The sequence below is a fragment of the Thalia democratica genome, chromosome 8 (genome assembly GCF_965202585.1).
Source record: "Thalia democratica chromosome 8, ktThaDemo2.hap1.1, whole genome shotgun sequence".
Classification (NCBI taxonomy): domain Eukaryota; kingdom Metazoa; phylum Chordata; class Thaliacea; order Salpida; family Salpidae; genus Thalia; species Thalia democratica.
The window spans coordinates 5992460-6017911 of NC_139172.1; the positions used below are offsets into that span (position 1 = coordinate 5992460).

The window sequence follows — 25452 nt, forward strand, 5'->3', positions numbered from 1 at the left end:
GACTTTTAAATGATAAGTTTTATCTAAAATTTGCTTTGAAAAAGTTTTTTTGAAGTATATAGTAAGTTTCACAAAATTAAGCAGCTAGCAAAGACTTTTTCAGATAGGTCTGGCCTGCCGACTAAAATAGTTTCCGATTCATATTCTAACCTAGAGGCATATAGTTTTTAATATTTTAAAAACTAACTTTGTACGCTTAATAAATTTAGAATTTTATTTATTAAAATTCAAATCTAAAAACATCGATTGTTTAGTAAAAAAACTGTTTTTGTGGTATAAAGATAAAGTTTTGATTTTTTAGTTTTAGTTGTAAAATACTAATTTTAGTTTTTTTCTGGAAAATTGATTGATGAAAGAGCTCAAATTTCTATCTGTAATACAACTTAAAAAAAAGTTTAAGAAAAGTGTGTTTCTTATTTAACTCTAGATAAGTAATTCAAAATCTCTTGATTTGTAAGGGTAGAAACTAAGCTTTTAAATATTTATTAAGTCATTTTTTACGTTAGATGAATTTCATTTTTTCTTTTGAAAAGACTATGTTAGTCTTAAAGATCTCCAACTGAAGTAATAAACTAAACAGGAAATTATATAAATTTTGAATCTTTAGTTTATTAATGTAATCAAGCAAGTTTTTTCATAAAACAACCTTATTGTTTCCTTATTTAATACTTTTTATTGTAAAAATGCTTAAAAGTAATCGTTAAAAGAATCAAAATCAAGAAAAATATAGTTTTAAAATATATAAAATTGTATAAAATTTTCTATTCAACTTATTTCTGTGCAAAAGTTGAGTTTATCTTAATAATAAAATGTATTGATTTAGAGTTAGCCTAATCTTTTAAGTTTTAACTACTAGTTAGATATTAAAACAGTTACAAAATCCTTAAAACAACTTTTAGTATAATTTATTAAAAAATATATTACAACAAACAAAACACTTTTACAAAAAAAAATAAATAAACAAGCTTATATTACTTTCACAAAGGATCCGCATTCTTAATAATCAGTAAACACTTTATTAAGATTTTTAAGGATAGGCTAAGTTTACAATTGGAAACTACAAATTCAATCATTTTAAGGTTTTGATAACTCTAAATTAAGCAAGACTTTTTTTTTTTCCTTTTTGACTGTTTATCAAATGAAATGAAAAAATAATAAACTTACAACTATCATTATTTTTAACGACAAAAAAAGACGCTAAAAATATTTGGTTCTAGGACCTAATGCACGAACAACACTTTGGTTATCGAGTCGCACACCACTTGGATACCTTTTAATGTCTTTTCCAGGATAACTTTTATTTTTTTTACTGTAAATACAAAAAAAAAGTCAATTTACATAAAATTACCTGCTTCTTTCCTAATTTCTTTTTTTTTACCTGACAAATGATAAAAATTCTTAACATGGACATTTAACAAAAGTTTAAGTGAAATAAAGTAATACAAATTGCTACAATCTAGACTTCACCAATAAAATAAGGACTCTTTTCGGTTCAAAATAATTGTCAATATACATTTAAATCACATAAAAATAATATACCATTGCAACCTATCTACTTAAAAAGTTGTTTTTTAGTTAAATGTCCATCAGACTTGCCTAGCACTTGTAAAAGTTAACCTAGTTCCTAACTCATTTAGAGTTTTAGTCCCTCTGTTTCGATCCATGCCTTTACTTTTACAGTTTAGATATTATAAAATGGTTATGTACTTAATTTAGAGTTCTATTTTAAAAGTATGATATAACGTTAAGTTTAAGTTCGACATAAATACACTTAACTCATATTAAAACAAATTTTAATATTTATCATTAACTGTCCTGGACAAGACGTTTAACTGTGTCAATATGAAGTACGACTCGATAAGCACTTTTCGGACACTGGTCATTAATTGATTTGAGCGCTTTTTTCGTCCAAGTTATTTATTATTATACTATTTTAAAGTTTTTACTTTCATGATATCTTAAATAATGAATACGTCAAAGAACTTTTTTTATAAGTACATCGACTTTATTGAGTTTATTTTTGCTTGCCTTCAACACAATAAATCGCAAGTTCAAGTTTCAGTGAGAAGGAATTAGAATAACAATAATTAGTATAAAGTAACTTGTTTTATAAAAAACATAATTTGTTTTAGAAAGAGTATTTTTGGTATTTCTCAGGATTTGTATAATTCAGATTACAGTCAGTTACAACACTGTAAATATTTTCAAACATTTTTACAACTTATTTAACTATTCTACCTTTGTACGGGTCTATTTGAAGTATTTAATTATTATACCATAACAGCTGCAATTTTCTGTTAAGCGTATTGTTACCGCTGTTAGGTTTTAGCTATTACTTAACAACTTAAGTTATACAAGTATATATTAATTCATTATACAAAGATACAAAAGTAGTGACACAAATTTATTACAGTTTAAACCAATTAGTTTCAACAACATAACAAAGTACAAACAAACAATTATACGGGTTTTGTACACACCTAACTGCAATAAACTTCTTAATTATATTTTTTGAATGAACTCAGTATTAAAAAATTATATAATAACTTCAACATATCTCACAAACACAACAAACTAAATACAAGAGCAAACAGAGTTGTATTCAAATTAATGGTTCAAGAATAATTACGCAGCAAGTCAAAGCTCTTCATTACTTTACGAAGCAAGTTAGCTCTTCACAATTTGCTCACCAACGTTTTTCCATCCTCACGACCTTTACATATCTTTTCAGCAGTTGTTTCAGCCGCCTTGAGGTCTCCAATTTTACCGTAGAAAATGATGTTCCCTGTGCTGTTATGTGTTATCAGCACAACAAATTGGTGATTGCAAATGAATTCTGCTGGTCGGTCACCGAAAGGTCCACTGAATGATGATGCTAAAATATGCAAAAAGATTAAAACACTCAAGCCATGCTGATGTCAAGGTTGAAATCAACATACAGTGTTATAAAATATCTTGTATTACATAATGAGAGAATAATGTGCAGACAAGGAGTCTTATAGTTCTATTCATTCAAAATTAATAAAACTTATAAAATTATTCATTTAGAATTGGTAAACAAGATAACCCAAACTTACAAGCTGAAGTAGTTCTCGCTTTGTTAAGTAAATATGATGTAACTTTTTTATAAGTTCAATTTAAAAAAATTCAACTTTTACATTAGGTATCAAGTTTATATTTATACTTGTAGCTAATTTTTGTTTAACTTACTACCAGTAATAGTGTTTTAAATCTTGTAAGAATAGTTTCATTTTAATACTAGTACAAATTTAGTTACTCAAATCTGTAGTTTAAATCTAAGCATCTTACTTGCTACTCCGCATGCTTCAGTGCCTTCTTCATTGACTTCCAAATAAGTTTTATGAACAATATCCGACACATGAAGTCCTGTTACATCTGAAATTTTGCTCAAATTTGCTTTTTTGAGTGAAAACATGTCAGTCATCCCCAACTTTTCAAAAGTTTCTCGCAAGTTTTTTTCGTATTCAAGTTTGAACTTTGGCAGGAGCAGTTTTATATTTCCTTGAAACTCTGTGCTCCGCTCAATCATGCTTCTCATCTTGCTAACTGTGAGTTTCTGCAAATCATCGTAACTCTTGGTCGGCATGAACAGCCACATTGAGTACTCCTCTCCTGCGTACGGAATTTCTATACCGTACATTTCATCGTCATAAGCATATTTATAACGAGGCAAGATTTTCGACATCATCGCAATTTGAGTTTGTGTGCCGTCAAAATTGTAAAAAGTGGACAGAAACGTAGTTTTCATGTTGAAACGTAATGACCAAAGACCTTTGAAGTGGACAACGCTGGTTAAGACCATTCTGGTCAGCTCAGTAAGCGACTCGGGAGCAATCGCTTTTTTTATTTTGTTTCCGGTGCTCTCAGCAACATGTTTGTTAATGGCATCTACGCTTCGCTTGCGGTCCGATTTAGTTTTGAATGGCAAGTTTAGCGCCTTGCAACCTAAACCTTTGAGAAGTTTCAAATAATCACTTTTGACTTTGTACCGGCTTTCAAGGAATAAATTGTTGAAAATTCGGGCTTTAACTGAAGGTTTTTTGGAAGATAACTTTTGAAACTCCTCCAAAACCTCTGTACTTTTATAATTACCAATATAGAGACCAAAGGCTTTCGTTATTTGATCTTCGGTGTTGCCTTCTGATCCGCAATAAATCATGCTGAGGGCCAGGGAGATGCTGAAAGGAGAAAAGAGAATGTTCTCGTGCGGAGATTTGCTGCTAAACTCAGCGTAGAGGTCATCAATGAACGAATCAAAAGACATTATTCAGATTACTTGTACACTACTATCTAAAAATTAAAAAAAAAAATAAAATTGTTATTTTTAATAGTTTTGGCTGAGCTTTGATTGTTTATTTAATGTTAAACTGCTTTTTTGTCATATACTTAAGCTAATACATCGATATTTAAAAAAAAAAGATATTGAGTAATGAGTATTTTAAAGTTTAATATTTTAAGCAAAAAATAATATGCTATATTAAGTCTAATCTTATGCTACAGCTAAGGTTTCTAAGCAATGTTTTAACGCATTGATTTGCTTATATATGAAGTAGTAATCAAGCTTTTCATACTGATTATGCTTTAATTATTTTTGTAAGGAACGGAATATGAAAATTTGTTTATGAAATAATTAGTATATATAATAACAGTATAATTATAACTAGTATATAGGACTAGTTTAAATAAAAATATTTTAAAACATGGTTTATAACTTGACTAATATTTTTACTTGTATATTATCTACTTAGTTTCTACATCTTTAAAATGAACTTTTAAAAAAAGTATTTCCTACATATTTTTTATGTAGCTTAGTATAAGGCATAAAAGTAAATTAAGATAAAACAGTAATAAAAGTTAATATAACTGCTAGTTAGGAATTAACAAAAGTAATACGTGTAACGTATTATCGAGGGTAAGGGTGAATAGTGGTAGCAAAAAAATACTTTTTATTTTTTCAGAAAATTATTATAGCCAGTTGTTTCAAAACTACGTCATAATGCGTTAAAAAATCTATTGAAAAAAAAAACGAATGTTTCACATCTTTTGTTTGTTTTGTGTGTGGCTGAAATGAAACGTCTCGTAATTTTTTGCTTGCTCTTCCTCGGAGCTTGCACGGGGCAGATGTTGGGAGGAAAACAAGCCAAGGAAGGACAGTTCCCGTTCGTGGTTCAGATCCGTAATCTGAATTGCCACGGAGTTTGCATTTGCGGAGGAGCAATCGTCGCCCCCCATTGGGTTCTGACGGCGGCTCACTGCGTTCGAAACAGTAACAACCAAACCACAAAAGTGGCCGTCGTGGCGGGAGACGTTTGGCAGTTTCGAAGAGAGGGAGTCACGGGCAGGGTGGAGATCGGGCCGGAGAAGATACAAGTGTACCCCTACCCCGACTTCGAGCGAGACAGGCTGAACGACGTGGCGCTTCTGTTCGTCGAGGAACCGTTCGATTCGAAACCGGAAAACTCGAAAGTCAAGATGATTGGGTTCGGGTCGGATGAAGGTGTCGGGGTGGGTCAGGAATGCACTGTGATGGGGTGGGGATTCACCAGGATCAACTGGGAGACCGACCAGAGAAGCAGGCAGTCGCCGGTGCTGAAGTACGGCACGCTGAACATCACGACGATCTACCAGCGCATCATTTACTTCGGAGACCTGAACAGGGGCGGCCCCTACTTGCTGAACTGGGACTCGGGTGGTCCGCTGGTGTGCAGGGACGCCAAAGACGGGAAGCAGAGGCTGTTCGGGTGGCAGCGAGCGACTGATACCGAGAAGAACTCGATTTTTTACGTGAGATACCGCAGTTTCAAAGATTGGATCAGAAGAAAGCAAGGCGAGGTGGAAAGAGAAAATGAGGACAAGTTTCAGAAAGACAAAAGCTACGAAGAATATTCAGTTTAGGAGGGACCAATGGCAATGTTTATGTTGTACCTTCTTTTTTCGATGGAATAAATTTTGATTTTCACGTTTGAAACTTTTTTATTGTTTCAAAACGAGCATTAAATGTTCATTCTAGTATTTATTAACTTTAATTGTAAAGATTCTGTTAGGTTAAGTGTATATTGAAAGCTTCGTTTTTTTTTTTACTGTCTCAAAAAACTTATTTGAGAACTTGAAAACTTAAGTTTAAAAGAATAAAATTATACCTTTTAAATAAGAAATGACAATATTTTTGTTTGGCGGAGTATAAAAAGAAAAAATTGTCCTCGAAGATTTCTAACACTTTCGATTCACAATAATTACTGAAACGTGACATGTTAAACTAACGTTGTTGACAATAATAGTTTATCGAGCGACAAAAGAACTCATAAAGTCTGTCCTAGGATCTGGTGGACAAAAAAAACTTTCGGTTATCAAGTCGTACACCACGGATACCTTATAATGTCTTGTCCAGGCCGTATTAAGTGTTATATGTTCTTTATTTCAGAAAGCATTTATCCGAGCTGTAACATATATATAGTTTTACTTAAAAATAATACTAAGTTTATAATTTTTTGGGAAGTACTTAAGAAATACTATAATTTAGTTTCGACAATTTTAAAAAATAGACTTTTACCAGTTTAAAATAACTTTTTACAATCTTGTTTTTATAATAAAGTTAAAGCAACAACAAAAGTAATATTATTATGTATTTAGAAATATTACTAACTTGTAAAAGCAATTTATTAGGCTAAACAGGTATATATAAAAATTTCAAACACATTAACAATTCATATGATGATTTGATAAATGATGATTAAAACTAAATTCAAAAATACTTTAGTTCTTCTTTCATAAATTATTGAACTTTACTTTAATTTATTTTTGACTATTTTTAGACGGAACTGTTACACTCATATGAATGTATGAATAAATTAGTTGTTACATTTAGTTTAGTCTCTTGTAAAAAAATTTTTACCAGTATTTACAGCTATTCAAATTCTTATTTATTATTTAAGAGAATAAAAACATAACCTTTGCACATTTTAGTTTACAAGGTTTGATCATACCAATTCGATCATCAGACCACAAGTTGTTGTTTGTACATTTTACAATTAATAGATTAAAATTTCAACAACATAGTTTAAAAGATAAAGTTTCTATTTTAAATTAGGTAATTAAGCACGTTTAGTTTATAAATTTTTCTAATGAGTGCTCATTTTCTTTATAAGCTTGTAAGTATTTATAACTAATAAAGTTTTAATTTCTTTGAGCTTTAGCTTTTTTATTTTGCAAATTAATAATATTTAAATTTGAATTATTTTGATATATTTAAATTTAAATTTGAATATTTAAATATTACCACTTAGGTAAAATTTGATCTAAAACTTATCTTAAAGTAAATTCATTTTCTTTGAAAAGCTATAAAGTAAAAAATAGTTCAAATAACACGTAAAATTCAAACATTTTTATTATAGAATACATTAAGTTTTTATTCATACTGTTGTTTAATTCAAAAACTAAAATGTAATTGTTAAATATTAAAACTTATTATAATACTCAAAAAAATGAATCACTACTTTAAATAAACTTAATTTTGTTGATAGTTTTAACATTCGCAGTTAAAGGTTATTTTTACAATTATCTGAGGTAGGACTATTTATTGAGTATCTTTTGTGTATCATAAAGTCATTTTATTATAGTGTTTATTTTCGTTTCATTCAAGGGTCGGTAGCCTGACGTAACTCAATTTCTCAAAAAAAACCGCATGATTAAGGAAAAATCTTCGAAGGCCGCATTTACTTAATAATAATTTTAATAATGAGAATAAGACACTGTTTTAAACCAAAATAATGTAAAATAAACAATTTTAAAGCACTAGTAAAGAATATCTATTTACATAAGAACCTACTTCTAAATTTATATTGTAAAATATTTTGTTTTTGTAGTTTAAAAAAGCATACTTTTAGTTAAATAAATACTTTAATTAAGTTGCAGATTTTGGTTTTGAGGGCCAACCTTTTGTATAATTGAAGTAATTTTTCAAAAAAAAAGCTTTGTTAAGTTGAGGACAGCATACTTTATTTCGGGTATTTTTGTATTAAAGTGTTTATAAAATTACATTAAACAGCTACAAAAATAAGTCACGCTAAAAAAAGACTAAAAAACTTTACATCAAAAATGCTACAACAAATAGCTCCATTAAATGTCATATGGCTAGCTTGTGGGACCTTACTTCTGTAAACATAAAAGAAAAAACGTCTCGACCTGTAAGAAATAATATTTTTGTGATTTGTATTTGAAAACAGATAAAAACACATGGATAAAAAATCTATTTATCATTTTTTTACAGAGTTAAAACAAAATGTTATTACAATTAAAAAGTGTGTCGTTCTTAACTAATGTGTAATCTTATTTTAGCTAGGGTACTATCATAATTTTTTTTTGTAATTTATAAATACAGAAGAAAACAAATTTAACTTGTAATTACTAATGGTTTTGAAAACTATATTTTTGAAATTTATCTACATTGACACCATAAAAATTTTTCTATAACAAGATCATCTTTTGTGCATATGTTTTTTTAACTAAAAACATATTCCATAAAATGATAATATTTTTTAAGGGATGTGTTTAGGTAAATAAATATTAACTAAGTTTTATACTAAATTTAAAGAGACCACTCGCATTGTGTTTAAAAACAAAAAATTAGTAAACTTTTAAATTAATTTACTAAGACCATTTACAAAAAAAAAGTGAACAAATGTAAAGACAACCCTGTCTATGAAAATCACAGATCTTTTTAGTATAAATTTGTAGTATCACACAATAATGAACTTTAGAACAAACTTTAAATCTGCACTGATTGTCAAAATACAGTTGCATGTGGTAAAAATGTTAAAAATATGTTTTGTTTTTTAAATCAAGCTACTGTCTTTTATGAATCTCATTTTTGATATAAACCTAAACGAATTTGTTGTAAAATAATTTATTTATACAGTACTGTTGTTGTCGTTTGAATTATTAAAGCATGATTTAACTGTGTTAATCTATTAATTTAAACATCAAATAAAGTATATAAATAGTAAACATAGGTATGTAAGCTATAGAGTTAGTGTGTAACACTTATAAAGCATTTAGTGCTCTGCTCACAATACCAAAACTATAATTCTTCAAGTAAAAAACATAAAAAGATATTTAAAACCGTACATTATTTTTAAAAAAAATTCTATTCTACAATTAACTATACTAGTCGTTATTGATTAGTTTTATTTTTTCTATAAAACTACAACACTTTTAACACCAGACAAATAGATTAAAATATGTATATTTAAAACTTAATAAATTTTCATGAAATACTAAAAATAAAAAATATGATGATCCACGTGAAAATTAAATAAAAATTAAAAAACAACTAACATAGAATTTCAAATTAGCATAAAAAATTAAATTCAAATTAAAACATTAAAACTTTTTAATCTAGGTGTTTTTAAATGTAAGGTACATAAACTTTTCGAACTGACTCAAAACAAATGTTAACTGTACATCAGAGCAACTTTAAAAAATAAAACCAATAAGGATCATAGAGTCCAAGCGTGAAAACTCAAATTTTTTTCAACAGTGGAATGTTACTGTGCCTCTTTGTATCCAGCTTATTTCATACTTCATTTCAGTAACTTGGCTGTTAATTGTTTTATATTAATAAATTATAAATTTATTTACAAACCTAACAAGACAATACATCAGAGTTGTTAAATAAGTGATACAAATATAGTGTATTTATACAGTATATGTATAATAAAAGTTTAGAAATGTAATAAATAGAGAAAATAAAACACTCAAACTTCTTTAATTGTGACTAAAACCAAAAACATGAGACAATTGAAGTAAAATGCTTTAAAATGTTGTTTTGTAGAACTTATTGCTTAAACTAGTAAAATTAAAGCTTTAAAATTAAAAAACTGTTTTTAAAACACATTTAATTTGCAGGATAAATGTTAATATACATTTTATTGCTCTTTAGTTTACAAATATTTTTATAAACAAACTTTTTTTATAATATATATACTATCCTGTTATAAAATAAAAAACAACAGGGGTCGGCATTTTGTTTGTGTAAACTTTTAAAAACACAAAATTTAATACTATTAATAAAAACGTTTGACAGTAAAAATATAAGGAAATGATAACAAGCACTTTTGTTTACTTAACTGGAAACAAATTTAGTTTAAGTATAGTGGTTTAATTTGTTTTAATCAAAACAAAAAATATCAAGCGAGCAGGTCTGGTTTCCTGACCACTAAGTTACAGTGTAATAAATGCTTGTTGTTGAAAAATGAAAGAGGTATTGTAAGAATCTTACTAATTTGTTGATAAAGTTTAACAAAAATATAAATTACTATTATTAGCTACATCAGCTTCTTTAATACTAACTAACAATATAAAAAATACTGTTTATACATGCATTTATATAAACTATAAGTTTTAATGAATATAATGACACAACTTAAAACTATCTTTACAGCTTAAACTAGGGGTGGGCAACGTTTTTCAATCAGCGGGCCGGATCCGGAAATATTTAGTCTTTTGCGGGCCGGAGCACTTTCAATTAGTTATTTACTGGATCCAGTGTCCGGATCCAGTCGAATAATGACTTTTTAGATCCGAATCCGACTAGATACTAATTTTAAGTCGAGATCCGGATCCGGCCGGAATGTAGTTATATTGAGACAGTGGATCCCTTAATTGAATCCTTAAAATTCACAAATTTTTCTCAAGTCTGACAACTTAATATATATTGAGACATGTCAGATGTTTAAATAATATTTATAAATATAATTGACATTGTAATTGACAAAGGTACGTATGTAAAATATCGTACTTAAAAAAAAACTTTGATTGTGGTAATTTGACAAAACGATATTCTAACTAACTTAGAATAACACAAAATATTACGACAAAATGGTATATTTATTAGTACACATAAATTTACAAAGTCATTTTTTAGCATATTTTTAAAGTCAAATTCTTACAGTTTTGATTTGTAAAAATATGATGCAAATTTCTATAAAAAATTTGTAATATTAACCTTTTGCAGGCCTGTAAGTTTGCTTGCGGGCCGGATCCGGCCCGCGGATCGTACGTTGCCCACCCCTAACTTAAACCTCTTTATTGTGTAATTATGGCAATATATTCAACATTTGATTAAAAAACTAAAACAAACTTCTTATGTACTAGTAGCTTAATAGTTAGATAGCTTAGCAATTAAAAGTTTTATATAAGTATCCTAATACAAAATAAGCAGACAAAAAAATACTAATTTAAATAGACAACATGACTAAATTGGTAGTAGTAAATAAAGTTATGAAAAGAACTTGTTGAAAGAACTTGTGGAACTTTTGCAAGTCTAATGATAAAGGTAAAGTTAATAACGTAAATAAACAACATAAGTGTAACATAACGTAAAATGTACATTGAAACACTAACTACCTCATTATAACTCACTAGATTTTTTAATAAATAAAAAAATAACTGTTATTATGATCAAATCACTCACAAGGTTAACTGATCGGTTGTGAAGACCGGTTGAAGCGTACAAGTTGTTCTGGTGCTGCTCTGCCTGCCTCAACAGATCGCAATTCTTCTCCAGATCTTTCCCGAGGAATCCGTACCTTTCCTCGAAGTTGACGTCAAAGTAGTTGTTGTCGGCCATTATGTTCTTGTATATCACTTGTGAGGTGTGCTTCTGTTGAACACACATATTTATAAAATTGCTCAGACACACACAGTGTTTACCAGAAAAAATCAGTTAATTATCAACTATTATTGGTAGCATATGGAATAATTACCAAACTATATCGCATTTTCAAGTTTAAATGTAGTTGACTTGATAAAGATTTGTTGTACCAAAAGCGACAACCACTAATAAGCCAGGGGCAACAATGAAACATCATATGAAAGATGCTATTACGTTATTTTTTCTCGTCTCCCACTTTCAATCTTCACTCTAACGTTACTATAGTAGTTACCGGTAGAACGGTAAGAAAAAGTATTTTATCAAATCAATTTTGGCCAACTCTCCCGAATTTAATTATAACGGGTAAACAGCGGGTGCATGACCATTCACTTCAAAAATATATATGTTCTTTATTTCAGAAAGCATTTATCCGAGCTGTAACATATATATAGTTTTACTTAAAAATAATACTAAGTTTATAATTTTTTGGGAAGTACTTAAGAAATACTATAATTTAGTTTCGACAATTTTAAAAAATAGACTTTTACCAGTTTAAAATAACTTTTTACAATCTTGTTTTTATAATAAAGTTAAAGCAACAACAAAAGTAATATTATTATGTATTTAGAAATATTACTAACTTGTAAAAGCAATTTATTAGGCTAAACAGGTATATATAAAAATTTCAAACACATTAACAATTCATATGATGATTTGATAAATGATGATTAAAACTAAATTCAAAAATACTTTAGTTCTTCTTTCATAAATTATTGAACTTTACTTTAATTTATTTTTGACTATTTTTAGACGGAACTGTTACACTCATATGAATGTATGAATAAATTAGTTGTTACATTTAGTTTAGTCTCTTGTAAAAAATTTTTTACCAGTATTTACAGCTATTCAAATTCTTATTTATTATTTAAGAGAATAAAAACATAACCTTTGCACATTTTAGTTTACAAGGTTTGATCATACCAATTCGATCATCAGACCACAAGTTGTTGTTTGTACATTTTACAATTAATAGATTAAAATTTCAACAACATAGTTTAAAAGATAAAGTTTCTATTTTAAATTAGGTAATTAAGCACGTTTAGTTTATAAATTTTTCTAATGAGTGCTCATTTTCTTTATAAGCTTGTAAGTATTTATAACTAATAAAGTTTTAATTTCTTTGAGCTTTAGCTTTTTTATTTTGCAAATTAATAATATTTAAATTTGAATTATTTTGATATATTTAAATTTAAATTTGAATATTTAAATATTACCACTTAGGTAAAATTTGATCTAAAACTTATCTTAAAGTAAATTCATTTTCTTTGAAAAGCTATAAAGTAAAAAATAGTTCAAATAACACGTAAAATTCAAACATTTTTATTATAGAATACATTAAGTTTTTATTCATACTGTTGTTTAATTCAAAAACTAAAATGTAATTGTTAAATATTAAAACTTATTATAATACTCAAAAAAATGAATCACTACTTTAAATAAACTTAATTTTGTTGATAGTTTTAACATTCGCAGTTAAAGGTTATTTTTACAATTATCTGAGGTAGGACTATTTATTGAGTATCTTTTGTGTATCATAAAGTCATTTTATTATAGTGTTTAAAATATGTTCCGTAGAAAATGATGTTGCCTGTGCTGTTGTGTGTTATCAGCACAACAAATTGGTGATTGCAGATGAATTCGGCTGGTCGGTCACCGAATGGTCCACTGAATGATGATGCTAAAAATATGCAAAAAGTTTAAAACACTCAAGCCATACTGGTGTCAAGGTTGAAATCTACATAATGTGTTATAAAATATCTTGTATTACATAAAAAGAGAATAATGTGCAGACAAGAAGTCTTTTATAGTTCTTTTTAAACAAAAATTAATAAAACTTATAAAGTTATTCATTTAGAATTGGTAAACAAGATAACCCAAACTTACAAGCTGAAGTAGTTCTCGCGTTGTTAGGTAAATATAATGTAATTTTTTTATAAGTTAAATTTAAAAAATTATTACTCAGTTTTGCATTTTGAATAGACAAGTTTTACATTAGGCATCAAGTTTATATTTATACTTGTAGCTAATTTTTATTTAACTTACTACCATTAATAGTATATTAAATCTTATAAGAATAGTTTCATTTTAATACTAATAAAAATTTAGTTACTCAAATCTGTAGTTTAAATTTAAGCATCTTACTTGCTACGCCGCATGCTTCAGTGCCTTCTTCATTTACTTCAAGATAAGTTTTATGAACAATATCCGACACATGAAGTCCTGTTACATCTGAAATTTTATTCAAATTTGCTTTTTCGAGTGAAAACATGTCAGTCATCCCCAACTTTTCAAAAGTTTCTCGCAAGTTTTTTTCGTATTCAAGTTTGAACTTTGGCAGGAGCAGTTTTATATTTCCTTGGAACTCTGTGCTCCGCTCAATCATGCTTCTCATCTTGCTGACTGTGAGTTTCTGCAAATCATCGTAACTCTTGGTCAGCATGAACAGCCACATTGAGTACTCCTCTCCTGCGTACGGAATTTCTATACCGTACATTTCATCGTCATAAGCATATTTGTAACGAGGCAAGATTTTCGACATCATCGCAATTTGAGTTTGTGTGCCGTCACAGTTGTAAAAAGTGGACAGAAACGTGGTTTTCATGTTGAAACTTAATGACCAAAGACCTTTGAAGTGGACAACGCTGGTTAAGACCATTCTGGTCAGCTCAGTAAGCGACTCGGGACCGATTGCTCTTTTTATTCTGTTTCCGGTGCTCTCAGCAACAAGTTTGTTAATGGCATCTGCACTTCGCTTGCGGTCCGATTTAGTTTTGAATGGTAAGTTTAGCGCCTTACAACCAAAGCCTTTGAGAAGTTTCAAATAACCACTTTTGACTTTGTACCGGCTTTCAAGGAACAAATTGTTGAAAATTCGGGCCTTAACTGAGGGAGTTTTGGAAGATAACTTTTGAAACTCCTCCAATACCTCCGTACTTTTATAATTACCAATATAGAGACCAAAGGCTTTCGTTATTTGATCTTCGGTGTTGCCTTCTGATCCGCAATAAATCATGCTGAGGGCCAGGGAGATGCTGAAAGGAGAAAAGAGAATGTTCTCGTGCGGTGATTTGCTGCTAAACTCAGCGTAGAGATCATCAATAAACGAATCAAACGACATTATTCAGATTACTTGTACACTACTATCTAAAAATGAAAAAAAATAAAGTTGAAAGAAATTAAAATTGTTATTTTTCTATAGTTTTGGCTGAACTTTGATTGTTAATTTAATGTTAAACTACTTTTTTGTCAAATTCTTATAACATAATACATCAATATTGAAAAAAAGAAGATTTTGGGTAATGAGTATTTTAAAGTTAAATATTACAAGTAAAAAATTAATATGCTATATTAAGTCTAATCTTATGCTACAGCTAAGGCTTCTAAGCAATGTTTTAACGCATTGATTTGTTTATATATAAAGTAGTAATCAAGCTTTTCATACTGATTATGCTTTAATTATTTTTGTAAGGAACGGAATATGAAACTTTGTTTGTAAAAAACCAGCAACTAGTTTGAGGAAAAACATTTTTTGACGTGGAAATAATACTTAAACTCCACAGTTTGATTTTTAGATAAAAAATTTGACATACTAAGGATAAATATTCAAGTCGAAACGGGTCACTTTTGCACGAAGGGACACTTTTGGACGAGCGTCACTTTTGCACGAGAGTAAAAAAGTATTTAAAAAAAAAGAAAAAAAAAATAGAAAAACTAATTAATATTGAAAAAATAAAAAGAATTACCGATCGAGGGTAAGGGTTAGCGGTAATAGTGATAGTAAAAAAAGAATTACAAAAAATAAAAAATAAAACCGGCCGAGGGTAAGGGTTAGGGGTAACAGTGATAAAAAAAGCATACCAATAAAACTATTAATTAAAAAAATACAGGAAAACTAAATAAATTATAAAAAATCGATCATAAAAAACCAGAAAAGCTAAATAAGAGATTTATTAGCCAGTTTTCTCAAACCTACGTCATAATGCGTTAAAAAATATATTAAAAAAAAAACGAATGTTTCACATCTTTGTTTGTTTTGTGTGTGGCTGAAATGAAACGTCTCGTAATTTTTTGCTTGCTCTTCCTCGGAGCTTGCTTAGGGCAGATGTTGGGAGGAAAACAAGCCAAGGAAGGACAGTTCCCGTTCGTGGTTCAGATCCGTAATCTGAATTGCCACGGAGTTTGCATTTGCGGAGGAGCAATCGTCGCCCCCCATTGGGTTCTGACGGCGGCTCACTGCGTTCGAAACAGTAACAACCAAACCACAAAAGTGGCCGTCGTGGCGGGAGACGTTTGGCAGTTTCGAAGAGAGGGAGTCACCGGCAGGGTGGAGATCGGGCCGGAGAAGATCCAAGTGTACCCCTACCCCGACTTCGAGCGAGACAGGCTGAACGACGTGGCTCTGCTGTTCGTCGAGGAACCGTTCAATTCGAAACCGGAAAACTCGAAAGTCAAGATGATTGGCTTCGGGTCGGACGAAGGCGTTGGGGTGGGGATTCACCAAGATCAACTGGAAGACCAACCAGAGAAGCAGGCAGTCGCCGGTGCTCAAGTACGGCACGCTGAACATCACGACGATCTACCAGCGCATCATTCACTTCGGAGACCTGAACAGGGACGGCCCCTACTTGCTGAACGGGGACTCGGGTGGCCCGCTGGTGTGCAGGGACGCCGAAGACGGGAAGCAGAGACTGTTCGGGTGGCAGCGAGCAACTGATGTTGAGAAGAACTCGATATTTTACGTGAGGTACCGCAGTTTCAAAGATTGGATCAGAAGAAAGCAAGACGAGGTTGAGAGAAAAAATGAGGACAAGTTTCAGAAAGACAAAAGCTACGAAGAATATTCAGTTTAGGAGGGAGTCATCGCAATGTTTATTTTGTACCTTCTTTTTGCAATGGAATAATTCTTGTTTTTTTACATTTGAAACTTTTTTATTGTTTCAAAACGAACATAAAGTGTTTATTCTAGAACTTATTAAACTTATTTGTAAAGGTTCTATTAAGTTAAGTACATCTTGAATTCTACTGTCTCAATATATTTGACAACTTAACATGAATAAATAAAATTACTTGTCACCTTTCAAATTAGAAATGAAAACATTTTCTTTAGGCGGGTTAGAAAAAAAAAAACTTATTCATTACCCTTGAAGATTTCTAATACTTTCAATTCACAAACATTACTCAAACGTCACATTTTAAACTAACGTTGTTTATCGAGCGACAAAAAAAAAGAACTCATAAAGTCTGTCCTAGGATCTGGTGTACGAAAAAACCTTTCGGTTATCAAGTCGTACCTTTTAATGTCTTGTGCAGGCCGTATTAAGTGTTCGGACTCCGAACTTCGGAGTTCTTTGTTTTAGATAGCTTTTAGCCGAGCTATAACATATAGAGTTCAACTTTATAGTTTAATTAAGTTAACAATTTTTTAGAAAGTACTTAACAAAAACTAAAATTAAGTTTTGCTAACTTTGAAAAATAGACTTTCACCAGATAAAAAAAAACTTTTTACAGACTTTTTATTTAATATAAAGTTAAAGCAGAAACAAAAGTAATATTAACGTATACTTAAAAGCATTTTTAAATTGTAAAAGCAATATGTTATGCTAAACATAAAAATTTGTTAAGCTCAACATAAAAATAAAAATTTTAAACACTTAAACAACTGTCAATGCTGATTAATACTAAAATCAAAAACACTTTGATTCTTCTTTCATAAGTTATTGAAATTTACTTTGATTATTTTTATTTTAGACGGAACTGTTATACTCGTGTGAATTTGTGAAATTATGCTAATTTTATGCAAATTTTTATACATATTTTTGAACGATTTTATGTCGACTAAAACTGGACATCTGGAAGAGTTAGTGACGTAACATAAAATTTCTGAAATTTAAAAAATAGTTGAAAATATATATTGGATATAATTTTGGGGTGGGTGGGATGGAAAACAAAATCGAAAACAGCAGCACGAAAAAGGCTGAAAGCAAGGTCGCACAATCGCGCGCAAAGCGCGCTGTTGTGCTTTCTTTGTGAAGCAAAACCGAAAGAAAGCGGAGCTTTCTGAGGTTGGGACGTACAAAGAAAGCGAAGCCTTTGAGGCATGAAAGCTAAAGCAAGATCGCACAATCGCGCGCGAAGCGCGCTGTTGTGCCTTTTTGCGAAGCAAAACCGAAAGAAAGCGGGCTTTCTGAGGTTGGGACGTACAAAGAAAGCGAAGCTTTCGAGGCATGGAAGTTAAAGCAAGATCGCACAATCGCGCGCGAAGCGCGCTGTTGTGCTTTTTTGCGAAGCAAAACCGAAAGAAAGCGGAGCTTTCTGAGGTTGGGACGTACAAAGAAAGCGAAGCTTTCGAGGCATGGAAGTTAAAGCAAGATCGCGTGCCTTTTTTGCGAAGCAAAACCGAAACAAAGCGAGCTTTCTGAGGCAGGAATTTAGGTTAGAGAATTCAGATTTGTTAAAGTTAAAAGACTATTTTTTCTTTCTAGTAGAGTAATTGTCTTTTAATGCTTAGTTAAAACATCAGTTTTTAAAGCAGGAATTTAAGTTTTTAAGGCAGGAATTTAAGTTAACGAATTTAGATTTGTTTGAAGTTAAAATTAGTTGAGATATTATGTTTTAATACTTAGTTTAAACGGCCGTTTTTAAAAACTTGAAGTATTTTTTAAGAGAATTTGAAAAATAGTACAAAATTTAAAAACCTTATTATTTTTAACACTTTAATTATAATTTTATTTACTTTCTTATTTATTATTAATTATTTATTAGTATTTGCTTTATTTTGCTTGCACAAAAGCGCGCTCTGCGCGCGATGTGCGATACTTTTAGCTACTTATTACAAACTATTTTCTTACTTATGTAGTTCTTTTTGATTTGTATTTAAGTGAATAGATATATTAACTTTTTTCTTCGTTTTACATTATCTGTTCGAACTAATTTGTTCTAATCCTTAGTTTAAACATAAGTTTTCTAAAATTTTAAGAGTTTTTAATAGTATTTCAAAATTATCATAAATTTGAAAATTTTCTAATTAATATTTTTTTTTTACTTATATATTATTTATCTGCCTTATTCGGCTAGCACAAAAGCGCGCTTTGCGCGCGGTGTGCGATGCTCTTGGCTATTTATTAAAATCTTTGTACCTTTGCACTTTTGACTTTGTACCGGCTTTCAAGGTTGTCTTGGAAAAAAAGTTAATTTTTATATAATTGCAAAACGAGCAACAAATATCATAACATTTTAACTTTGAAATAGGCAAAAACATCAATCTTGGGTTTAAAAAGAACTTATGAAACACAAATATAATTTTAATTTTTGAAAAAAAAACAATGTTCTTAATTTCATTGTGAGTACACAGTGCTTTTCATGAATTTACTGAAAACGATAAAAAACCAATGTAATGTTAGGCTTATTCGAAAAAGTACAAAAAAGTTATTTATTTCTAAGAACGCTAAAATTAAAAGATATTACGTAACAATGGATAAGTTTTGTTGTTTTTTGAAGACACTTTTTTATATGGCAGATTTGAATGATAGGGCTGAGTTGACATTATATGTATTGAAAGTAACATGTTAAGGCTTCAGAGAACTGCTATCTTGTAAATACTGTTTATCTCTCTTTATTATCTTTAATTGAAGTTTACATTTCTAATTTGTTTAATAATAAAATTTAGTAAAAATTAGTTGTTTAAAATATACTAGTGATTTATTTAGTATATTAGTGGTAGTTTAAGTTATCTGTATTTATATATAATTGTTTAAAATTGTTAGATCCTGTTAAATGTTCATATTATTATTAGTATTTGTTATTGTTATTGATTCCATATATTTATATTCCCTATGTTGATATGCATATTTGATATTCTGATATTCTAATATTGCCTAATATTGTAAGTAACAGTATTTTAAGATGATCTCAAGTTACTCAGAGGCAGTATCTGTTCCGTTGTGGCTGCCAGGCCCCGCAAACGGACACCAAGATCACAATAGAGTCTAAGGACTAGAGTAAGAACTTTTAGCCATGGATTTTCAAATGATAAGTTTTATCTAAAATTTGCTTTGAAAAAGTTTTTTTTGAAGTATATAGTAAGTTTCACAAAATTAAGCAGCTAGCAAAGACTTTTTCAGATAAGTATGGCCTGCCGACTAAAAAAGCTTCCAATTCATATTCTAACCTAGAGGCATATAGTTTTTAATATTTAAAAAACTAACTTTGTACTCTTAATAAATTTAGAATTTTATTTAATACAATTCAAATCTGAAAACATCGATCGTTTAGTGAAAAAACTGTTTTTGTGGTATAAAGATAAAGTTTTGATTTTTTAGTTTTAGTTGTAAAATACTAATTTTAGTTTTTTCTTGAAAATTGATAACTGAAAAAGCTCAAATTTCTATTTGTTATACAACTTCAAAAATAGTTTAAGAAAAGTGCGTTTCTTATTTAACTTTAGATAAGTAATTCAAAATCTCTTGGTTTGTAAGGGTAGAAACTAAGCTCTTATATATAAACTAAGTCATTTTTTACCTTAGATAAATTTTCTTTTTCTTTTGAAAAGACTATGTTAATTAGAACAACAATAATTAGTATATAATAATTTATTTTAGAAAAAAATCTTTTGTTAAAAAAAAATATTTTTAGTAATTCTCAGGGTTTGTATAATTCAGATTACAGTCAGTTACAACACTGTAAATATTTTAAAAATTTTTACAACTTATTTAACTATTCTACCTTTGTACGGGTCTATTTGAAGTATTTAATTATTATACCTTTACAGCTGCAATTTTCTGTTAAGCGTATTGTTACCACTGTTAGGTTTTAGCTATTGCTTAACATCTTTAAGTTATACAAGTATATATTAATTCATTATACAAAGATACAAAAGTAGTGACACAAATTTATTACAGTCTAAACCAAATATTTTCAACAACGTAACAAAGTATAACCAAACAAACAATTATACGGGTTTTGTACACACCTAACAGCGATGAACTTCTTAATTTAATTTTTTTGAACGAACTCAGTATTGAAAAATTATATAATAACTTCAACATATCTCACAAAAACAACAAACTAAATACAAAAGCAAACAGAGTTGCATTCAAATTAATGGTTCAAGAATAATTACGCAACAAGTCGAAGATCTTTATTGCTTTACGAAGCAAGTCAGCTCTTCACAATTTACTCACCAACGTTTTTCCATCCTCGCGACCTTTACATATCTTTTCAGCAGTTGTTTCAGCCGCCTTGAGGTCTCCAATTTTGCCGTAGAAAATGATGTTGCCTGTGCTGTTGTGTGTTATCAGCATAACAAATTGGTGATTGCAGATGAATTCTGCTGGTCGGTCACCGAAAGGTCCACTGAATGATGATGCTAGAAATATATGCGAAAAGATTAAAACACTCAAGCCATACTGATGTAAAGGTTGAAATCAACATTCAGTATTATAAAATATCTTGTATTATATAATGAGAGAATAATGTGCAGACAAGAAGTCTTATAGTTCTTTTCAAACTAAAATTAAGAAAACTTATAAAATTGTTTATTTAGAATTGGTAAACAAGATAACCCAAACTTACAAGCTGAAGTAGTTCTCGCTTTATTAAGTAAATATAATGTAATTTTTTTATAAGTTCAATTTAAAAAAATTATTACTTACTTTTGCAGTTTGAATAAACAACTTTTACATTAGGTATCAAGTTTGTATTTATATTTGTAGCTATTTTTATTTAACTTACTATCTGTAATAGTATTTTAAATCTTATAAGAATAGTTTCATTTTAATACTAGTGCAAATTTAGTTACTCAAATTTGTAGTTTAAATCAAAGCATCTTACTTGCTACTCCGCATGCTTCAGTGCCTTCTTCATTGACTTCTAAATAAGTTTTATGAACGATATCCGACACATGAAGTCCTGTTACATCTGAAATTTTGTTCATATTTGCTTTTTTGAGTGAAAACATGTCAGTCATCCCCAACTTTTCAAAAGTTTCTCGCAAGTTTTTTTCGTATTCAAGTTTGAACTTTGGTAGGAGCAGTTTTATATTTCCTTGAAACTCTGTGCTCCGCTCAATCATGCCTCTCATCTTGCTAACTGTGAGTTTCTGGAGATCTTCGTAACTCTTGGTCGGCATGAACAGCCACATTGAGTACTCCTCTCCTGCGTACGGCATTTCTATACCGTACATTTCATCGTCATAAGCATATTTGTAACGAGGCAAGATTTTCGACATCATCGCAATTTGAGTTTGTGTGCCGTCACAATTGTAAAAAGTGGACAGAAACGTGGTTTTCATGTTGAAACCTAATGACCAAAAACCTTTGAAGTGTACAACGCTGGTTAAAACCATTCTGGTCAGCTCAGTAAGCGACTCGGGAGCGATTGCTCGTTTTATTCTGTTTCCGGTGCTCTCAGCAACAAGTTTGTTAATGGCATCTGCACTTCGCTTGCGGTCCGATTTAGTTTTGAATGGTAAGTTTAGCGCCTTGCAACCGAAGCCTTTGAGAAGTTTCAAATAACCACTTTTGACTTTGTACCGGCTTTCAAGGAACAAATTGTTGAAAATTCGGGCCTTAACTGAGGGAAGTTTAGAAGATAACTTTTGAAACTCTTCCAAAACCTCTGTACTTTTATAATTACCAAAATAGAGACCAAAGGCTTTCGTTATTTGATCTTCGGTGTTGCCTTCTGATCCGCAATAAATCATGCTGAGGGCCAGGGAGATGCTGAAAGGAGAAAAGAGAATGTTCTCGTGCGGTGATTTGCTGCTAAACTCAGCGTAGAGGTCATCAATGAACGAATCAAACGACATAATTCAGATTACTTGTACACTACTATCTAAAAATGGAATAAATTAAAATTGTTATTTTTAATAGTTTTGGCTGAACTTTCATTGTTAATTTAATGTTGATATACTTTTTTTGTCATACACTTTTAAGCTTATACATCGGTATTAAAAAAAAAGATTTTGGGTAATGAGTATTTTTAAGTTTAATGTTACAAGTAAAATTTAATATGCTATATTAAGTCTAATCTTATGTTACAGCTAAGGTTTCTAAGCAATGTTTTAACGCATTGAGTTGCTTATATATAAAGTAGTAATCAAGCTTTTCATGCTGATTATGCTTTGATTATTTTTGTAAGGAACGGAATTTAAAATTTTGTTTATAAAAAACCAGCAACTAGTTTGAGGAAAAATATTTTAAGACGTAGTTTACAACACTACTAATATCTTTACTTGTATTTATCTACTTAATTTCTACATCTTTAAAATTAACTTTAAAAAAGTATTTCTTACATTTTTGTTATGTAGCTTAGTATAAGGCATAAAAGTAAATTAAGATAAAACAGTAATAAAAGTTAATATAACAGTTGGTTAGGAATTAACAAAATTATTTATACATGTAACTGTATGCAGATTAGCTGTTTATTTCTACAGCTTAAAGGTAAATATAATTTAAAAAAAAGCGAAAGAAAATAATTAGGAAATAACTAGAAATAAATATTTATAAAAATAAAAAAGAAGGTAATAATACTTAAACTCCACAGTTTGATTTTTAGATAAAAAATTTGACATCTTAACGATAAACAATTCAAGTGGACAATTTTGCTCGGCAACTCTTTTGCACGAGTGTCACTTTAGCATGAAGGGTCACTTTTGCACGAAAGTAAAATAAATTACTAAAAAAAATGTAAAAAAAAAAAGAAAAATATAAAAAGACTAATTAATAATAAAAAAACACAAAAAAATACCGACCAGGGGTAACGGTTAGTGGTAACAGTGATAGCAAGAAAAAATTACAAAAAATAAAAAGTTAGAAAAAATAAAAATAAAATAAACTAATAAAAATGCAAAAAATTTTAAAAAAATACCGGCCGAGGGTAAGGGTTAGGGGTAAAAGTGATAAACAAAAAACATACGAAATAAAATTATTAAACAAAAAATACAGTAAAACAAAAAAAATATAAAAAATAGATTATAAAAACCAGAAAAACTAAATAAGAAATTTACCGATCGAGGGTAATAGGTAATAGTAATAGAAAAAAAAGATTAAGATTAATAAAACCAAAAAAAAAAATTACCTACCGTGCAAAAGTGTCACATCGTGTAAAAGTGTTTCTCGTGCAAAATAAATTACCCACCCAATTCGAGTAAAAAGATTACATAAAAATAAAATTGTTTAAAAATATACATTTTATTTTTTCAGAAAATGATTATTAGCCAGTTGTTTCAAAACTACGTCATAATGCCTTAAAAAATCTATTGAAAAAAAAACGAATGAAAAGCTCGATTTTTGTTCGTTTCTGTGTCGCTGAAATGAAACGTCTCGTAATTTTTTGCTTGCTCTTCCTCGAAGCTTGCACGGGGCAGATGTTGGGAGGAAAACAAGCCAAGGAAGATCAGTTCCCGTTCGTGGTTCAGATCCGCAATCTGAACTGCCACGGAGTTTGCATTTGCGGAGGTGCAATCGTCGCCCCCCATTGGGTTCTGACGGCGGCCCACTGCGTTCGAAACAGCAACAACCAAACCACAAAAGTGGCCGTCGTGGCGGGAGACGTTTGGCGGTATCGACGAGAGGGAGTCACCGGCAGGGTGGAGATCGGGCCGGAGAAGATACAAGTGTACCCCTACCCCGACTTCGAGCGAGACAGGCTGAACGACGTGGCTCTGCTGTTCGTCGAGGAACCGTTCAATTCGAAACCGGAAAATTCGAAAGTCAAGATGATTGGGTTCGGGTCGGATGAAGGTGTTGGGGCGGGGCAGGAGTGCACTGTGATGGGGTGGGGATACACAAGGATTGACTGGAAGACCGACCAGAGAAGCAGGCAGTCGCCGGTGCTGAAGTACGGCACGCTGAACATAACGACGATCTACCAGCGCATCATTCACTTCGGAGACCTGAACAGGGACGGCCCCTACTTGCTGAACTGGGACTCGGGCGGCCCGCTGGTGTGCAGGGACGCCAGTGACGGGAAGCAGAGACTGTTCGGGTGGCAGCGAGCGACTGATACCGAGAAGAACTCGATTTTTTACGTGAGGTACCGCAGTTTCAAAGATTGGATGAGAGGAAAGCAAGGCGAGGTGGAAAGAGAAAATGAGGACAAGTTTCAGAAAAACAAAAGCTACGAAGAATATTCAGTTTAGGAGGGACTCATCGCAATGCTTATTTTGAACCTTCTTTTTGCAATGGAATAAATCTTGATTTTTACATTTAAAACTTTTTTATTGTTTCAAAACTAGCATTAAATGTTTGTTTCTAGTATTTATTAAGCTTAATTGTAAAGGTTCTATTAAGTTAAATATATTTTGAATTCTCTCATTTTGGGACACGTTCAAAATCCACCCAGTCAAGTTTGAGAAACGCTAACTGAACGAGGGTGAGGGGTAACAGGAAGTAAATAAAAAATAAATAAAATTCAAAAATATATAAAATAAATTAGTAAATAAAAAAAGTTTAAAAAAAAAGCGGGTGGATTTTGATAGTATACCGTTTTTTTCTTCTGTCTCAAGCAATTTATTTGAGAACTTAAAACTTAAGTTTGAAATAAATAAAATTATACCTTATAAATAATTAATGGCAACATTTTTTTGGCGGAGTAGGAGAGGAAAAAATTTACCTTAAAGATTTCTAATACTTTTGATTCACAAAAATTACTAACGCTTTTTAAACTAACATTTTAAACTAACGTTGTTGATAATAATAGTTTATATAATAGTTTTTATAAAT

At 30.2% G+C, this 25452-nt stretch overlaps 1 pseudogene; it reads left to right on the top strand.

Annotated features, from left to right (window-relative positions):
* LOC145842832 (polyubiquitin-like) overlaps positions 1–25452 on the top strand; it is a 90146-nt pseudogene that overhangs the window by 37753 nt on the left and 26941 nt on the right.